Source organism: Centroberyx affinis, unplaced genomic scaffold, assembly GCF_046629955.1.
Source record: "Centroberyx affinis isolate AG114_WGS23_722 - 3 ecotype Tasmania unplaced genomic scaffold, CSIRO-AGI_Caff_v1 ptg000120l_1, whole genome shotgun sequence".
NCBI classification, from domain to species: Eukaryota; Metazoa; Chordata; class Actinopteri; order Beryciformes; family Berycidae; genus Centroberyx; species Centroberyx affinis.
In genome coordinates, this window is record NW_027278821.1 from 25,072 (window position 1) to 40,725 (window position 15,654).

Consider the following 15,654-nt stretch of genomic DNA (forward strand, 5'->3'; position numbering starts at 1 on the left):
TAACTACCCAGTTCTTCTTCTGTTTATTCCAAACAAACTTATTTATGATGAGGATTATTACTTTAAGTAAAGTTATGAGGAGGGAAGAAGGACAAAAAGAGGTTCGGGGCTTCCGTCTAGCAAAAGGACTTGACTAATGTTCCGAAATGCTTTGCTCACTGTGTGCCTCCTGCTTCCCGAAAGGTAAATCCGGGATGATGCTGCTGGTTAATTGGCAATACACAAAGGTTGCCATGGGGACAGACCCTCCCAACAGAGGGCAAAACAGCATCCAGTAAGTGGGTCCCAACAGCCAATTAGCAAACACAAGCGGAGTGAGAATTTAATGGGTTCTGAATACAAGACCTGTCGCCATGCTCAGAGTTTCCATTCCATTTACCTTTGGTAATAGTGAAGGAAATGTTCATTTTCTCCAGCAGAAAGAGGAAGTTTATCTGGTATAATTCATGTTCTCTCAGATGGTGAATGCCAGTGTGGCAGCTTTGTTCATGGTAGTCATCTCCTGTGCCTTTGGAGCTCAGTGACTTTGTGTCCTCCTATCCCTAGAGGGCAGTAATCCACACCCTGGTGCCCAGTTCAGTCATTAGCGATTTCACAGCTGCCTTCCATTTACTGCTCAGAGAGCCATTAATGTCAAAGCGACTCATCTGTAGGAGGCTTGCTCCTAGTTTGCTGATTGCAAAGTGTTTTACTCTCTCAGAAAAACTGCTTTGGCAAAAAATGATTGTCTTCCAGGCAGTTTGTGTTTGCAAGGAGGATCAGCTGGAGGTGCTGGAGGTGTGCAGTCTTCAGCCCCCAGCTGTGTGCGGTGCTGAGATGTGCAGTTAGCCGACTTTGCCGGGGAAGACAACAGATAGTCACCAAAGAGGACGGCCATGCTGAGCGGATGCTTCTTCTCCCGCTCATTAGGCTCAAACGCGTAAGACTGCTGGGACGGAAATCTGCACTGGCCGCATCGCCTTGCCCAGTTATCGATGCCCCATGGCCACAACTCGCAGACACACACACACACACACACATGTGCGCACACACACACACACACACACACAAAGCCAATGAACCAAAGCTTGTGTACAGAGGAGCAAGCTGTGCTGTGTCCAGGCAGGGTTTTAGTTGGTAATCATTAACACAGACTCCCTGTTTGCTTTGCCTCTGCCCCGGCTATATGTCTGTCAGCCTCTGTGTGTGTGTGTGTGTGTGTGTGTGTGTGTGTGTGCCTGTCTGTGTGTGCTGTCAACAGCGCCATGTGGTCATCTCTTTGTGCTTTATCAGCTTATGGACTCGTATTTACGTACAGGGGTCTCTCCAGCGCGCGAGGTTGTGGGGGCTTTTCGCATACACACACACATGCATAGACAAATACAGAGACACATGTGCATGCACATACACACTTAACATCTGCTCATGCCTGTGGTTGCATATGTTGCAGCGCTAGTTTGCTGTAGCTTTTTCTTTTCACAGCATCTTACATGGTCTTTTCAAATGTGTAAAGAACACAGATGTAGAGTTGAAGATGGATTACATTAACAGGCCTTATAACTAATCCTTGGATAAAACAAGCAACACTTTCAATGTTTCACTTACTGTAAGATATTTAGCAGTGCTAGCCAGTTAGCTGCACCGCACAACTACCCAGATGCGTTGTGTCTACAGCTATGTATCTTTGGAAGTGAGAGAATTAGTCTGGTCCTGCTTTACATGCTACACTGGTTGAGGAATTTGAATGACTTAATTTATTAAGATACAGAGCGGCCCTTTCCATTGAAAAAACTGTGATGAAGCAAGAGAAATTCATCTTCTTAAATGCAAGATACTGTGTGTACTGTAGTAATTTTCAGAACCTTTCCCAAATGGAAAAACTACTATGAAAATATTTATCTTTCTATATTGTAGGATTTCCTGCCTCTCTCTTCTGTGAACTAATTAATATAAGCATTAACAATGGGGGAAAAATGTTGGGATGGCATGTTGTGTCTGTTGTCCATTGATTGATTTGGTATTATTGGACCATTTGTTGTTGCTAACATCACATAGCCATGAAATTGAAGCCGACAATAAGTAGTTCTTGCATTCCAGGCCATAAAGCACCTTTGAACTGAATTGCAAATTGAATATACCAGACCCCCGGAGCTCGGCGAGGTCAGGCGCCGTTGTCATTCCGAATGGTCAAACGAGACCCGACTGCTTGGCAGATCTTTGCTGCCGGTGCTCCTTGCCTTTGCATCTGCTGCCCCCTCCCTGGGAGAGCTCAGTGCCACATCTGGTCGGGCCCGGGAGTCGAGGGGACGCCAGGCGGCTCCTTGAGGCAGAACATTAGCATACACTTACTCTGGGAATGCCCTTGACTGGCTGTCTGACGAAGGAGACGTGAGCGGCATCGAATACATACACCGCCGGGTCCTGGAGAGAGATGGGGAAAGGTGCGGTGAGACAGAAAGAAGGGAGACAGTGGAGAGAGAATAAACAAGAATAAGTGTGTATACTTATGTGTGTGTGTGTGTGTGTGTGCTGCATGGCCAGGTGCTTGGCTTTGAAGCGAGGGTCGGCACTGTACTCGCATAGCCATCGCAGTGCATTTCTATGTCTCATTACCATTATTCATTACTACTCATCTCAGCGTTGTTATTTTGTTTTCACAGTGCACTTTCAATGTCTTTTTTCAATGCGTAACATTCCTCGAAATGCCCCTTTAAAGCAAGAATAAGTTCACGATGACAATGTGTGAAAAAGCCCATCTAATAGTGTCGTGGATGGGTATTTGTTTTCGTGGAGCAGAAGGTACGAGTGGGTAGGGAAAATGTCAGAAAATACTGTGTTGAATGATAGAGGGGACGTGTGCGTTTTGTCTGACAGAAGAAGAGCAAGCGAGAGAGAGAGAGAGAGAGAGGGAAAGAGAGAGAGAGAGAGAGAGAGAGGTTGGGGGAGGGGGCTGGAGTAGGTGGGCGGGAAGAGAGGAGGCGAGTGTCACGGACAGAGAGAGAGAGAGAGAGAGAGAAGGAATAGAGAGCTGCTTGCTTTGCCGGAGCTGTTGACTGGCTGCGCGAGTGTGTGATCGTGAGTGCTGCTTGAGCCCGTCGTGTGACAAAAAAAAACAGGGACGTTGCTTTTTGAGCTTTTTTCTTTTTTTTTTTTTTTTTTTTCTTTCGTTAAGCGCGCCACATCCGAGCCTCCCTCAGCCTCCCCCAGAACTTGTGCGAACCACCTCCTGGGATTGTGAGGAGGACCCGGGGGAAAGACAGCGTGCTGCCCAGGTAAGAGACACAAAAAAAAAACAACAAAAAAAAACAAAACAAGCGGTCTTCTCTAGTAAGAGGATTTCTCACTGTGGAGACGGTGACAGCGAATGGGCATGGTGGTTCCTTCACAAAAGAGCTCTCATCTCTGTTGCTGCTGGCATGTGTATAGGTTGAAGATGATAAAAAAGTGATGTTTTTTCTCTGTGCGTGCACGTGTGTGTGTGCGAGCATGTCGGCAAACAGGGATCACGGGACAATATAATTGTGATGGGAAGAGTCAGGTCTCATGTAGGAGGAGGAGGAGGAGGTAGAGTCTTTTTGACAGCAGCTCCTCTTGGATGACAGATGTCAGGGAATGTTAGATTTACATTTCCGAGATCCGATTCAATCAATCTTGGAGCAAGTTAAGGCAGATATAAAGTGTTGAAACACTCGTGAAAGGTGTTTTTTTTCTCTCTCTTGTTTGGAGCCGTTCCCTTTGCCCTCATATAGTGTGGCGTTCAATAGTTGACCTCCTACGGTGAATAAAGAAATACTTAAGAAATACTATACATGCTGGATGTCTCTGGTCTTATCTTGGTCCTCCTTCATGGAAATACTAGACATCCTCATTTCCCTCAGTTCCTAGAAAGCTTGGGCTGAAATATTGGTATGTGTCTAAGCTCGCGCGCGTGTGCCCTCCTACGCGAGTGTCTACATTTGTAAGTGTGACCCGGCTGGATGTGGCTGCAGAGTTGATAGGATCCGTGCCATTAGTGAGAGGCAGGGATAAGCAGACTCCCACGGAGGGCTGGGCCGCGCTCCAGATCAACGGCTGCTCCTCCAGCTCAGCCTGGCCGCACCACAGCGAGAGGAAACACTGCTGTTTCCCTATAGAAAAGAGGGAAGACATGCCATATGTAGCAGTTGAAGCTACAGTATAGTGTCAAGGCATCCTGTCCTATGGTTTGCTTACAGGTAGAATGAAAACGTCACCCCCCCCCCCCCCCCCCCCCCCCCCCCCTTCCCCTATACGAAGCCATTTAGTCAGGACTCATGGACTAATCAAATCACTGCTCTGCCTTCCCTGCTCTTTGTCATTTCCCCTTTGTCGTTCCTTATCTCTCTCTCTCTCTCTCTCTCTCTCTCTCCCCACCCCTCCCTCCATCCTCCATTCCCGCGTACAGTATGCTGCCCCTGCCTATTAAACAAAGACAGACTAGAAGACCAGTAGCCGAACAAAGCTTTCTCTGTTGTTATTAACATTCACAGTTTTTTCTTTTTTTTTTTTTTCCCCCCACTCACTCATTTAGAAACATGAAAGACGGGGAAGGTTGGTAGATTGTGGGACTTCAAACAGCCCCCCTGTCTATTTGATTCCATTGTCTATCCCTGGAATAAGCCATGAAAGCCAACGCACTGCTCCGGTCTTTTCAGAAAACGCGAGCCAATTCAGTCGGATTTCAATTTCATTCCGACTCTTTTTCCATCACCTTCCAAATCCTTTATTCTCCCCCAAGGTCCAATCCGTCCTATTCACATCTACTGTGCCATTGTGCTGTGCCCTTTGGAAAATGGATTTCTACTTTCAACAGTGGTCACAGTAGTGGACTTGAACACTCACCTCCCTTTATAAATGCTATTGTCACCTTTTGAATATGTATGAAAGCTAAGTCATTTGTGGGAGCTATTAAATATGATTCATCTGTATTGAGGACATTTTGATCCTTTTCTTGGTATACACAAAACATTCATCCACCGGCTTTGTCATGCGATTCAACAACTATTGTGTGCGTGTGTGTGTGTCCACGGTGTGCGGTGTGTATCCAGCTGTGAGATCTCCCATTGCATCAATAGTTAATGAGCGTCTCTGGCACTCATTCACTGGCACTCATTCACAGTGTTTTTGTTTATCTAACGGCTGTTCAGCCTTGAGTGACACGTACACCATTATGAAGCTCGAGCACGCGGCTCAGCCCGAGCTGGATCTGAATCTAGGCAATATACTGACCTTCACACAACCTTGTAGTGGTGTGGTGGGTGTTTGGTGAGTTATGAAGGGGCGACAAGACATGAGAGAAATGGCTTGACTCATAAATCTAATACAGAGAGAGGAGGACAGACAAGTGAGGAGAGAGGAAAAATCTGACTTTTTGACATTAAATATGTGAGATCTTTGGCAAAAAAAAATGCATATATACACATATTTACATATTTAATATGGGTGTTTTGTGTGTGCGGGGGCTCTGACCCATTCACTCCATCCATAGCCGCTACAGCTTTCTTGCCCAAAGCGGCGGCGCGAGGCCTCCTTTCCTTCCGCTCCGCTGGACGCGGTCCGCTCTCACCGTGACTCATTCGCCTCGTCCGCCCTGATTGGCCGGCTTTCCTACTCCGGGGGAAGGACGGGACAGAAAGGGGTTGGCCTCTCATGAGCAAGGATCAGCCGTTCTTTTCACACAGCGTCCCACTGGATGCACACGCACAATGTCTGGGTCTGAATGTTAAAAGAGAAAGGACAGGATATGCTTTTGATTGCTGACAGGCTACCATTTGGTGCTTCTCTCTGGTATCACAGATATAACTGTCATCTGCACATTTCTGCAGAAAAAGTATTACTGAAATCATTCTTTCTGAGACGGGCAATATTCCATCTAGCCCTGACCATAGTCATATTCTGTATCCATCTGAGGCATGCATTCAAGCTGCCAAGCCCTTACCCCACCCCTCTGTAGATGACGCTGTCACATGTGACAGCTCCGGAGCAAACAGGGCGTGGAGCTCGGCGCCTGCTGAGACCGCGGCTTGTTTGCCTCTTACAGACAGACCTCACTAAAAGACCGGGCCCAAACTGCCCCCTCCAGCCAGCTGAACTGATATCATTCTCTGTGAGCGGAGGCCCTGCAGCGGGGGTTCAGGACCACGGACAGCGGTCCCTTACCGAGGGGCAGAGGTGGCAACAAGCAGAGGGGTGTGAAAATTCAGCACCACCTCTGCTGGACAGCGGCAACAGTCCATCGTCAAGGTGACAGAGGATCCGCAGCAGAGAGGTGCTAAAGTGTAGCCGATGAACTACATCGCACTTATTACCGCGCTGTCATGCTGAACTTGTGTGTGACAGGATCGGAGGCAGCGGAGATGAAGGCATGGGATGGCAAGCAAAAATAATGAGCAAAAATGACACGCAGGGCAAGCATACATTCTCTGAATCTGGTTTAATGGGGAAGTTGTTTTTTAAGATTGTTTATATGGTAATTCTGCTTAATTAGATAATATACAGTGAGGACTCACATAGTTTTTATATTTCCCATACAGAACACATTAGGTGCAGCAGTGTTTGAATGTTTACTGGCCTAAACTATTTGCATTTACCAGCCAACCCTGACTGCCAACAGACTCTATAAGCTGCAGTGCTCAGCATTGAACCAGGCAGCCTGGCTACATATTTACAGCAGTAGCCAAATTGGTAGCTATCAAACCAGTTAAGCTTGCTAACAGGGTTTGTGCTACATTGCCACAGTGAATGTAGCTCACTTGGACATTAGAACTGTGTTGGCTTGTGGTCACATCAGTCAAGCTCTTGATGCCCCATCCACCAGCTTTTCCTCCTGTTAGTACAAATGATGTGTTTGCGTCTTAGTTTCTTAGTTTCTGAAAAATACTCATTAAAGATGTAGCTGAATGAAAGTCAGCCAAAGGAGACTAGATTCCTAAGAAGTCTACAGACAGGTTGTTTGACCGAGTTTTTCCATCTATGGCTACTGAGTTTGCATTGTTATGGTCTTGGACTGTTCAACCAATATTTGTGAATAAACAACTTCAAAACCTAGAATTCAGAGAGCTAAGACTAATCCATACTTTTTCCGGAGCTGTTCCGCTTATAATGTGTGGGAGGCTGACTTTTTTGTTGTTGTTGTTTTTTTCATCCAAAATAGGCTGTATTTCAGTGTAATGGTAGCAAGTATAAGGCAGAAAATGTACCTGGAAAATCACTATGGGTACCATCAGTATGTTGGTGGAAGTCAGTCTCCTATCCGCTGCTGATGGAATAGATCCAGAGTTGCTCAATGACATTGTAGATCAGTATTGGTTCTCGTGTTTCTAACTTGTTCACAAATCTTAACCATCCAAGCTTTTTTTTGCCTTAGCTTCCCAATCATTAGTGCATATATCCAACATGAACAGTCCCTACCATAGTAACATGCTTCATTTCACAGAACAAATCATTGTAATTAATCAGCTTTGGCTGTATTAAATGTGATATGCGAGTCAGTTATGCCTTTGTGGATCCATCTTATTGATTTTAATGCATATGTTTACCATGTATGTACGTGCAAGGCATGTTGAAATCGCAGCTGCACAAGTCAGATTTATTGTATGATCTAAATTTGTCGATAAAATAAGATTTTGTTATATATTTATGTAGCTGTGGGTGTGTGTTCTATAGTTTGTACTATATCACCCTCTTTCATAAATCAATTGGATTTATTTTACATCTGTTTGTGTGATGCTGGTGAACATAAGAGGGTGAAATAGGATGTCACAATGGGTTATTTCTATATGCCCTGTTAGACGAAAGCTAACTGTCTAAACTTTGGTGATGGGATTGTACATCGCAGCCACTCAGAGCCTCGACATTGAATTGATCTGCTGGAGAATCCATGACGATAAGAGCCTCTTGTGTTCATGTAGGCACAACCAATAAAAGCAGAACAAGTCTTGCCCCGAGGCTTCTGTTATCACCAGTGGACAGCAAACCACCCGTCACCCCTCTCTCTCCCTCCGCCGTACCCCCATACACATGTCCCCTAATTGAGACAGCTAATAACTAACCAGGGTCATTTGTATGTGTGTGCATTAGCATAATTGAATAGGCATGAGTTAAGTGTTTTCCACTGGTGCGTTAATAACACGGTCCTGAAAAGAGGCAAACACATGCTCCACTCTGTTTATTCAGCTCAACGCTGTCATGAACCGGGAAGCATCCATCCGTTCAGTCCCCTCCCCTCTGCCCTATACCGTCTCCTCCCTCGCTCCCTTTTCCTCCCCCAGCTGTCGATGCCATACTGTAACGAAGGTATGGTCATTTTTTTTTTCCCTCGCTCCTGAGGATCTCCCTGTTCGTGTGTTGGCCAGAGCCTGAGAAACGGGGAGCTGTCCCGGCGCGATAACGGCCCAACACGCATGGCAGGTTCGACAGCCGTTGGACCCCGGCCACTGCGGGCTAATTTTCTCGTGTCAAACCGAGGCTGGCTGGAGAGATTCCCCCGCACGAGCGCCTTGTGCTTTCCCCCCTCGCCTGTCCTCGGAAGCCACTTTCACCCCCGGCAGGTCGTCAGTTACTGTAAAAGTCAACTCTGTCCGCAAACCCCTCCTTTTTGAGCGGCCCTAATGTCGGGCAGCTGAAGCATCAGAGGCAGGAGGTGGGGGCAAAGAAAGAGAGAGATGAGGTGAATTGGACTTTAGGGGGGGGGAATGGGATGGGGGAGGGAGGGGAGGGAGGTTGTATTTTCCATCCCGGTGCACTGCAGCTGTCGTCCTTGTCACTGCGCTGTGTAAATCAGTGCGCTGTCTGCTGCGATCTGAGCGGAAAAGAAGAGCTACTTTTCATCGCTGCATCTCTGACTCCACAGAGGGCTGCATATTCACCGGAGACCTCTATTTACAGAAGGGGGGGGGGGGGGGGGAGCTAACAGCACCAAGAAACGACTATGTTTTTAACACTAGTAAGTACACAGGCTGCTGAAAGGGAAAAAAATTTAAGAGTAGCACATGTCAAACAGATTTTTAATTGTTGCATAGCAACAGTGCCCTAGTTTTCAGTAGTTATAATGTAAGAGCAGCAAGGGAAGCCTAGTTTTATGTTTGACAGAGCAGATTTGGGGCAGTTTTTTATGTTTACATGTTGAAAATGACTTCTGGGGGTCTGTATCAAGTGTAAGGGGTGTAATGTAGAAATCAGCAGTCGCATTAATAACTGGTATATTGTGACACTGGTGTTCACATTCACAGTCTCTCTAGACTTCCACGAATAATCTCTTTTCGAAAGCATCATTCAGGGAAAATAAATATATTGCCTCTACTTTATGTGCACTTATGAGCACTGTAGAAATTAAAGCTTAGACTAAAATTGAACAGTTACCCGCCACTTTTGAGGAATTGAGTCTCCAACTAGCCTGAAAGGCTGCTGTCTTGCTGTGTTGCCTGGCTGCTGCCCAGTGCCGCTTCATGCTCCCACTATTGCACATGCAACAGCTGAGTAGCGTTCCATAAACATGCATATACTGTACATGGATAGATGGGTCATTCCTTTGGTGGACTCCTGCATTCTTTTCATTGCTATGTGAACCTGAACAACATACTTTGGTAAAAATGTGACATTTGAAAATCCATTCATTCACTTCAGGAAAAAAAGACATAAAATGATCTGACTTACTCAATTATTTCATTGACAGTCATTTTGTATGTGTATGTACATGTTGCAGCTTTGCAAGCAGCTTTGCAACCACAGTTTTTTTAGGGCGTGTCAGGCAAAAACACTCACAATCATTTAGAGACCCTGCAGCACTTGAGAGGCTTCTATTAGTGTAGGCTAATTGATCTGCCTTATCAATTTACCAAAACCAGTTTTAGACTTGTCCCGCCTCTTCTATGTGTCAGTGTTGACCAGAGCCTTTGATTGGTACTCCGCCAACCAATGGGTAACTGCAAAAACATGACCCAACCTTTGTCTTTGTGCTCCTACCCTTAGTGTGCATTCCACAAAACTGGTTTTCCGGCAGAGGCTCTTTCTTTTTACAAGGGTCAGTGGTGGCAGCACCTCTCAGTGTCCCTCCAATCAATCCCAGTTTACAGTAATTAAAGACTCTACCATCTTAAAAGGCTATCTCAAAAAGAGCCAACTATATTGTTTTTAAAGTCCCCATGAAATGAACTCCCATTACTTTTACTTCCTGGAAAAGAGAGTATCTTTAACGGTGACCTCATGCTGCACTAGGCGTAGATATAAATTCCAACCAATAAAACATCACAGATTTTTAAACAACATCAGAAAACACTGCCTTTCTCTCCCTGACTGATATTCCATTGGTTTACAATTTTGAACAATCCATCCCCCTATCATGTTTCAATAGGAAATACATCAAATCAAGGAAGTAAAGCTGCCATTTGATGAGGTCTTTTAAAGGAAAAAGCCAGGGGTTATCTCCAAATCTGACATTTTCTCCAAACTCTGCCCCACTTTGATGCATTGACATGCCCCGAAGGAGAGGCAGCTGTGGCAAATGGAGAGTAATCACTGATCTTAGATGTCCATTTCGGAGCATATTATCAGCTACCGCATCGCAGAGCTCCAATATGGAAGAAACAGATCCCATTAGAGATGTGTCCCACAGGGAACACACACACATCACGCATAAATACTGTATTCATGTGTACAATTGTGACTTATGTCTTAAAGCGGCATCGGAGGTAGATTTCATAGAGCTTTTCAAGTTTCCGCCCCCTGCTGAGCGGGGAGGGATAGGTCGGGGAGGCAGGTGGATGATGCGGACGGCTTCTGAAATTGTTCCGCAACTTGTGTATTCAACCTTTTCATTCAACTTTTGAATTATTTTGGTGATGACAGGGTCTCTCTCACAAATGCCAGGTTTGAAAAGGCCTGGGGAAAATGCAATCAGTGCTTTTTGAGAAGTTTCACTCCCCCGCTGCGACGAATTTCAAATGAACGGAGATGAAGTGAGTGCCGAGGAGAATTTGAAATGTTTAGGGAGAATAAGTAATACTTACTTTTCTCCCTCTCGCACTCTCTCTCTCTCTCTTTCTCTATCTCTATCTCACTCTCATGTCTCCACCCAGTTTCACATCACCTATTTGCAGATCAGAGGGAAAAGAGAGGAGACAGAGGTGTTTTTGTGTGTGTGTGTGTGTGTGTGTTGGGTTGGGTGTAGCAATGTGTGAGATCGGTGTGATTAATGGCGGCAGATAGAGCTCATGCATTATTCATCTGTCGTCACCTTCACCCGCTGCCAAAAGTCGTGACTGAATTTTTTGGGGAATGCATTATTACTGCGAATTTAAAGCCATATTAACAAGTCAGTCAAAAAAAATAAAAAAATAAAAATCCACCCTCCCTCCCAAGGACGAGTCTGTTCTCCCAGACCGCCTTGTTGTGAAGACTACCTCTCATGTTGAACAGCCTCTATCCTCCCCCACCCTCCCCCCCGAGGCGGCTTGCTTGTGAGCGGAAAAAAATAAAGTTAAAATCCCAGGAAGCTCTGCAGCAAAACCAGTGGGAGATTGTGTACTTGCAGCTATCAAAGTGCAGCGTGTACCTCAGATAACTCGGATAAGACGAGGAGTCTGAACTTAATTCCACTGTTCCCATGTGTGCTTGCTTGAGCCAAGTTACTGTTTTGAACCGCACAGTTCGTGGAATCAAGTGAGTCATATCATCATTGTGAATTTGACTTTTATAAGTGCAGCTTTCTGGACAGAGTTCATTCTTAAGAGAGCTGTACTCTTTTAAGAAATCATCCTCCCCGTAGCACTTGAATCCTCTCTCTCTCTCTCTCTCTCTCTCTCTCTCTCTCTCTCTCTCTGTGCCATAACTGTCAGTATAAATAACCTTGCTGGCTCCTGATATGATAAACCCCCTGGGAGAAACAAATTACCCAGGATGCACGGAGAGCGCGGGGCACGCGCAGCACGGGCCACTGGATTATGAGGGACGTTCGCTGAATAGTCGGCGCTAATTTCCCGTTCCACCGACAGTCACTGCGCGGCCAGAGTTCACCCTTGAGATGGAAATGTCTTTGAGGAGGGAGAGACGGATATTATGCATTATGCAGCGTCATGCCACGGCATACCACATGAAAGCATAGAAATATATCTATACATTTCTGCACTATGCTCATAGCTGCCACAAGTGTACCTTTATTTTGTGGTTGGGACAGTCAAGTAATATATCCTCATAATCATCATAATCCATTCTTCACATACCTCAACTGACCTATGCCCACTCTGTTACAGTGCTATTATGTGAGAAAGTTACTCCAAAAAATATAATCTGTTGCACATTATCTTTCAATCATCCAGAAGCGATTTTCTCTCCGAGAGTAAACAGCTGAAGTATTAATTATTGTTTACCACCAGGCACAAACTGTGATTATGCCCAGTGTCCAAAAGGTGTCACTCCAATCGATGGGAAACGCTCCGTCATGCGCCGCGTACCAATTTACACGTAATTACATTCTGCAGATTTGTTTTTTGCGAACATTGAAAAAGATGCGCGTGTGTCCTAAGTGACAGGGCCTAAAAATGAATACGCCGCAGACACCGGGGAGAAGGAAACAGAGGTCGGTGTGTTTACACGGCGCCGTAATTGGAAACAAAAAGTCAGTCACATTATTCCTGCCGTGTTTTCCCGGCCTGAAGGGGAGCGAGGCCGCGGCGTGGCGGGAGGTTTAAGAGCTTTTAGTGAGCTGAATTATGCCATCAGTTAGACCGTCTGCCCCTCCCATACCTGTCGATCCCCCCCCCCCCCCCCACTTGCCTTTTCCCCCCCTTCAGTCCATCAATCAATCCAGCCTCCAACACGCTCTAGTAAGCTTGACTGGCACTAAGGAGGGAATCTAGCCTCAGAGCGTAGCGTGTGGCGAGGGCAGAGCTGAACCGGGCCTTCCACTTTCCTCAACTGCTCCTCAAAGCGTTACACACACACACACACACACACACATATATATGTACACACACATTCCTGCATTCTCTCGTCTGTGGAAGGAATGTTCCTCAAAATGGCAGCGTGGTACTGTTCGGCATCACACGCCTACGCTGAGATGAAACGCTTTGGCTTAAGATGACAGTCGCTCTGTGGCTCTTGGAGATTTGTCTCTTCCTACAGCTCGTCTTCATCGACCCCAAGCACCTTCACAAGGCCAGCAACAAGGTCAAGGCCCTCGCTAGGTCATCTGGCTCTGGAGGTGTGTCCTGCTCCTCTGTGCTGTGAATGCCTCCCATGGCATCCGTGTATTCATTTCTGTTTTCAGTCCCTATCTGTTTGTCCCCGAGCATATAGATTCTATCCTATCGCACTGTGTGCCCATTATCGTACTACTGACACTACAGTATATGAGCGATATCCTCTATTGTGTGAGCGTGATGAGCGATGACAGCGCTCGGAGTCTTTTGTTCCCGCTGTATGCCCGGGCGTATTGTGCGTGGTCGTGTTTACCCGGAGCCAGTCGGGAGCTGCTTGCGGCCCCAAGGCGGGGTGGGGGGTGGGTGGGGAGTGGGTGGGGGGGGGGGGGGCGTGACCCTGAGTAACGTTTCCACGACACACGACAGAGCATCCCACTGCCACCGCCTCGACCTAGACGTCCCACGGTCCCTCTAACGGTTTTTTTTTGCGTGCCGATCGTCTCCGCTATTATTATATCGTGATTATATTCTTTTTTTTTTTTATTCGCGCAGCTGCTAATGCATGTGCGAGGCAATAATGGATGGCGCGTTTGTAATTGATTTTTTTTCTTCTTTTTTTTTTTTTTTCCCAGGTGATCGTTTAAAAAAAAGAAAATTCGGACGACACCGCGCGGAAATCCAAACCGGATAATTCCGCGGCGTAGTCTGTTCATTTCAATTTATGAAGCGGGGGAACGTCGTGAGAGGGTAATGAACAGGACGGCCATCCACATTCATAAACTGTTATAAATTAGCGCCGCGACAGGCTCTAATTAAGTCTGAAGCCACACTGAATTAAAACGCCGCTTTGTCAGGGAAGTGCGGAGGGAAGACGGAGAGGACGAAAGAGGGAAAGGAAGAAAGGAAGGAAGACAGAGCAGACGTGACGGAGAGGACACATGACAGGAGGGAGACGGAGAGAGAGAGGTGGGAAACAAAGTTTTCGCTCCTCAGGAGGGGTGGTAATAAGATAAGCTCTGCAGCATGAGCTCGCAGATGGCTGTCCTCTCCCCGGTGCGGCCAAGACACTCAGGCTTCATTTATCTCCTCCTCACAGCTTTGTTTCCATCTTTCTGGCCGGCTCTTCTCCCCTCCACCTGCCCCAATCCCCCCCCAACACACACACACACACATACCCCTCCCACCTCTCCATGGAGAGTGGAGCCCCCCCCAGCCTTCTCACCCAGCCTTCACCTGCCTCATCGGGGGGGGGGGGGGATAATGAGAAAGTCCCTCAGAGTTTTCCGGGCCCGGGCCTTATCTGCCCAAACAATGTCTTCAGATCTTATTTTGGCAGCCTTTTTTCAAACCCTCCTTCCTCCACTGTTGAGGCAAACTTGATTCTCGCAGTTTGCAGATGCACTTTCTAGCGAATAATAGCAACACTAGCAGTTTGAAGATCTGGAAACAGGTTCCCACCTTAGGAGGTCAAATACTGCACGCTGAATTACTATAGAAGTCCTCCATCATGAATCTATCCCGAATCTATCCTGTGTCCCAACTGCAACAGCTGCTGCAGCCTGTTGTTTCACCAACGTTGAAAAGAGACATTTATAGACATATTCTAACAAAAAAAAAAAATAAAATTAGGAGAAAATGACTGTCTGGCACGCCGTTCCTTGCACCTTCTGGCTGCTAGACAGATACTTGAAATGTGTTATGATATATTACACACTAATTATAAGCCCATTAAAAGCATAGATCAACTTTTCTTACTAGCAGACAAACATCAGAAAATTGCATTAAATTGAATGTCATTAACTATCCAGCTTCCCCATAATCAATGACTTATATTTTTTCACAGTGAGTAATCAATTCCCTACATTTTTTTTTTTCACTTTGTGTTCATTATATCACGCTCTGAAAAAATAATTATCATGCCAATGCCTTATGATCATCAAGTAAAGTGTTACCACATTTCCACTTAAGGGTGCAGAAAAAGTGCAGTCAATTAAGTGTTACGCAAGACCTAAGACTGCTGATGGATCATTGATTTATTGATTTTAACTGCAGCTTTGAATATTGGTTTCAACTTTTGTGAGGTGTTTCATACTTGAACGTGCATATGTGGCAAGAGAAAGTATGTGATATAGTGAGGTTTACAAAAATGATCAAAAATTAAACCCCTAGACCAAGAACGTGGTTAATACTTTGCTAATGTGCTTAATAATATGAAAGAGGAAATTTGTCACGGCTCTATTTTAAGGGAGCTGAATTTTCACACTAATTCCCAATGTTCTAGGATGTGTAAGGGACGTCTTCACACCACGCACCATCCTTGGTTTCCATGACGACTGTGATCCCTGTATGATAATCGGATTCCCGCTATAGCTGTGAAAACACTCATTCCTGCCTGATCCAAGGAAATTATAACATGAAGTCACAGCGAGGAATTTGACTCCATGACCATAAACAGCCGAGCGCAGAGATGCTTTGTAGCTTTGCCAGCCCGCAGAGTCGGAGCCGTTCATAACAAGATGGG

General features: G+C 45.9%; 1 protein-coding gene across 2 annotated transcripts in view; it reads left to right on the forward strand.

The window, feature by feature from the left end:
* The first annotated feature begins 3,002 nt into the window (after window positions 1–3,002).
* LOC139651213 (synaptotagmin-1-like) overlaps window positions 3,003–15,654 on the forward strand; it is a 70,801-nt gene continuing 58,149 nt past the window's right edge. For both annotated transcript variants that reach the window (XM_071528072.1, XM_071528071.1), the window contains exon 1: window positions 3,003–3,251. The gene's annotated coding sequence lies outside the window, so the exon portion shown is untranslated. The remainder of the gene's footprint in view (window positions 3,252–15,654) is intronic.